The sequence below is a fragment of the Polypterus senegalus genome, chromosome 11 (genome assembly GCF_016835505.1).
Source record: "Polypterus senegalus isolate Bchr_013 chromosome 11, ASM1683550v1, whole genome shotgun sequence".
Lineage (NCBI taxonomy): Eukaryota > Metazoa > Chordata > Cladistia > Polypteriformes > Polypteridae > Polypterus > Polypterus senegalus.
In genome coordinates this window covers 37,766,790-37,771,256 of record NC_053164.1, presented here as the reverse complement: position 1 = coordinate 37,771,256, position 4,467 = coordinate 37,766,790, and positions in this window count along the sequence as shown.

Genomic DNA, 4,467 nt, shown 5'->3' with positions numbered 1-4,467 from the left:
TTTGCGGCATTTTTATTTTTGTTATTGACCTCATCAGAAAAATATACATGCATGCATATTATGAAATAATCACAAAGTAAATTGTAACCAATAAATTACTAAATAGTTGAGGCTGCACAGAAATGTTTCTCCGTTTTAAGATAGACAGTTTCAATAATTCTCCTAAATTAGATTTCCTTTAATTTCCAAAATGTGCATAACGATATCAATTGAAATAACAACGGAATTGGACTTTTCCAGACGGATTTACTTGAAGAATAACTATAACATGCTTTAATAAAATCATTTTACTGGGAGCTGAAGTGTTTCTTTGCAATTAATGCAAACACACAAAAAAGACAGCTACTTTAGGTATTTTTAATAGAATGGTGTATTTAGTTACCTGTACTATGGGTGGCTATGTTACCCGGATTCACTGGTCAGATTTCATAAAGCAATGGGCCTCATTATTGTAACAGAAGTACAATTTAGTGAACTAAGTGCTTTTCTGCATACAATATGTTTAATTTTTTTTTAAACCAGGGCTAGCATTATTGGCAAGCAGTGTGTTGTAGCGGTTAAGATTTTGGGCCTAGGACTATAAACCCTAAACTTGTGGGTTCAAATCTTGCTACTGACACTGTGTGACCATGATCAGGTTGCTTCACCTGTCTGTTCACTAAGTGGTAAAACAAAAGACATGCATCCAATTCTATCTTAAAATATTGTAAGCTGCCTTAAATAAAGGTGTCAGTCAAATAATAATTAATAATAATATTGTTAGGTCACTGGAGCTGCTTACTTTTGAATATGCAAAACATAACTGATTCATAAGTAAAACATCCCTGCATTAGATCAATTCCTGCTTTTTCTAGTAACTTGACGTTTGTTGATTGTCATTGCAAAACACAAGTGTATTCTTTTGAATTGAAATGTGTATTCGTTTGGAATATTGTGAAACTTGAATATTATTTATTATCATTATTAGATATTTATTGTGTTAGTAGTATTGTGTGTTCAGAGAATTAAGGTGATGGTTAAAGGTAATGTTTTTAAGATGGTGGTAAGATCAGTAATGATGTGTGGAGTTGAGGCATGGGTGGTAAAGGGGGTGCAGGAGAAAATGTTAGATGTGACAGAAATGAGACTGTTGAGATAGATGTGTGGGGTTACACAAAAAGACAGAATAAGAAAGAGAAATGAGAGACACAAAAGTGGGAGAGATATGTAAGATATATATAGAGAGAGAGGTTGGGAGTATGCACTGATACAGTGCGCCTCAGCACTACACTCGTTTGAATGGGTACAGGAAAATAGTCTGAAGTGATTTGGAAATGTGATGAGGAGAGAAAATGAATATGTTGGCAAGAGAGTGATGGGAATGAATGTACAGGAGAAGAGAAAGTGAGGAAGGCCAAAGCAGCATGGATAAAGAAGAATATCTGAAGGAAAAGGGCTTGACTTGCAAGGAGGTTCAGGAACAAGCTGTATGGAGAAGGTTGATGAAGCACATCGACTTCACATTGAAGTGAGAAAGATGAGGAGGAAGAAGAACATTAGATGTTGATGGTTTTCATTTGTTTGTGCTGTTAACCGAAGTAAACTATTTCTTTTTGTGGTTTTTGTCAGTTATATGCAGTCCCCCTTTATAATCTGTAGATGCGAATGTATATGTAAAGAAGTGGACATACCTAAGTGCCAGTACCATATGTGTTATACTGATTTAGTAACGTGAAGAGCGTAGAACAGTGCCTTCAAGTGTCACAATACAATTTCTTTGACTTTTCTAAATTAAAGTGCTACTATCTAAAACCGGTGTTTCTCCTTTGGTATTTGCAGCAACACAATCAAAGAGTGTGTGGGGGGTTGTTTGGATTCCCTTAATATTTTAAGCACTGCGATCCAACCAGTGTATAGAGGAATAACCAAATAACCAAGATGAGAAGTGAACAGAAAAAAACAGCACTTGTTAACTATTCAGCATTGCTTCTTTCTTGAGCTTTGCCAAACTTTCTCTTTACATTTCACAATGTGATCGCATCTAGTTTTTCTGTCCATTTTTAGTCATCTGTCAATCCTATAGGTTAGCGGTGCTATTTGCATGGCCTGTCAATCACTTCTGCTGCCTTTCTTTTGCATAAAGCATGTTTTCAGCACAGTGCAGAGAATATATAATTTAGCATAATATTAATAAATATAGACAAATACAACATATACTGACAAATTTAAAAAAACATGTGTTGGCTGTGACCTCCAGGAGATGCTGAAGCTCCCCAAACACCCAACACACAAGCTGCAACACAAGTTTGCCACAAGCAAGAAGATTTTGATTCATGTGAAACTCTTCCTTCTAAGAGTTTTCTACATTTCAACCAAAGTCACAGTTATAATTACAATTCAGCACCCAGACACTTTGTCATTCCTTGGTTGTCTCTATTCTCTTCTCTTCAGCAGCTCCACTTTTTGCTGCTCCAGACTCTAGCTCCCTGACTGAAGTGAGGTTACTCCTTTTATGTGAGCACCAGAAACACTTTGGGTGTTCCAATGCTGTGGCTTGGGAGTGTTTCTGGGTATGCTGGGGGCCCAAAAATGTAGGGCTCACAAATCTCCTCAACACTCCCTGATGGCACCCACGGAATCCAACAGGGATGACCCAAAGCACTAAAGCTACCATGATGCACTCTGGGTACCCACAGAGGTGCCTTAACCCAGGGGGGATGCCACCTGGTGCACTGAATGACCAGTCTTTCCCTGTTCTTCCATTGTAATGTCCTACCAGCCAGGTAAGGATCCATATTTGGTCCCACCTGGGATGCTTGTCTATGCAGGCCGTCCATCAGACAGCTAATTTTCTTTCTTCTATAATGTCAACAAATTTCAAATAAATCCACCAATGCATTTTTGAGATTATTGTAGGCTGTGTTTGTACCCCTAAATATTGATAAATTGAAATGTACTTTCTTACTAAATACTTGCTGACCAAGATATACCACCCTGCCAAATTTCAGATTTTTAAATAAACAGCAAATAGTGTTTTTTTTTGATGATTGACTGAGTAACCGAATGAGTGAATGAGTTAGTCAGCTTTGCATTATAAAAAAAAAAAAAACAGTAATTTCTCTTTGCAATACTTTATTCAATGAATAATAAACAGATAAACCATCTGAGTCAGTGGAAATGTAAGTCCATCTTTAGCTCCAATAGTTGGAATTGTCACCTCAAATAAGTAGTTTTAACAGTCTCGCAGTCTTTGACATCAATTTTTTCTCAATCCTTCATGCAGAAATCTTTCAGCTGTGTGATTTCTGAGTGGTGTCTTGCATGCACAGCCTGTTTGAAATCCTCGGATTCCAACCTGAGATTTTACTTGGGCCATTCCAGAAACCATCCATTTCTGTCTTTTTGGCTATTCTTTGGTGGCTTTACTGGTGTTTTTAGGGTCTTTGTCCTATTACAACTTTTGATTGAGCTTCAGTCTTCCAGCACCCTCTGACCCTCTAGTACAGTGGTGGGCAAAGTCATTCCTGGAGGGTTACAGTGGCTGCACATTTTTGTTCCAACCCAACTGCTTAATAAGAAGCACTTGTTCCTCAAGTAACTCTTCTTCTTCATTTCAGTTGTCTTGCTCGTTAAGGTTTTGAACCCTTATTGCTTATTTTAGTCTTAGACAGCTGTATTCTCGGTTTTAATCGTTCCTTATTAGTAAAAAGTTGCAAATGGCAAAAGAGAGCAGCATTTCTCCATTTAGCTTGTTACCATTTACACCTGTGCGTATTTATCATGCATTATTTGGCTTAATTAAATACTTGGAAGGAAACTGAAGAGAAAAAAGTAAAGGACTGAGAATTAGAATTCAAATCATTTGGATGATATCCTTAGAAAGGAAAAAAAAATCTAGGATATGAGAATGACCTGACATGGCAGAGTTAAAGCACTAACTCTTCTTCTTCTTTCGGCTGCTCCCGTTAGGGGTCGCCACAGCAGATCATCTTCTTCCATATCTTTTTGTCCTCTGTATCTTGTTCTGTTACACCCATCACCTTCATGTCCTCTCTCACCACATCCATAAATCTTTGCTTAGTCCTTCCTCTTTTCCTCTTCCCTGGCAGCTCTTAGCATCCTTCTCCCAATATACCCAGCATCTTTCCTCTGCACATGTCCAAACCAACGCAATTTTCAGCTTCATAATCATTACTCTGTCTGACACGCTTTTCACCTCCAAAACACTCTTGACATACTGTTCCTTCAGAATAAACCCTACTCCATTTCTCCTCCCATTCACACCACATTAGAACAATTTGAATCCACCTCCGATCCACCTGGCCTTACTCCCCTTCTATTCAGTCTCTTGCATCAATATATCAATATATCAACCTTCCTTCTCTCCATCATATTGGCTAACTCTCTCCCCTTACCAGTCATACTGCCAACATTCAAAGTTCCTACCCTCAGTTCCACTCTCTTTACTTTCCTCCTCTCCTCCTGCCT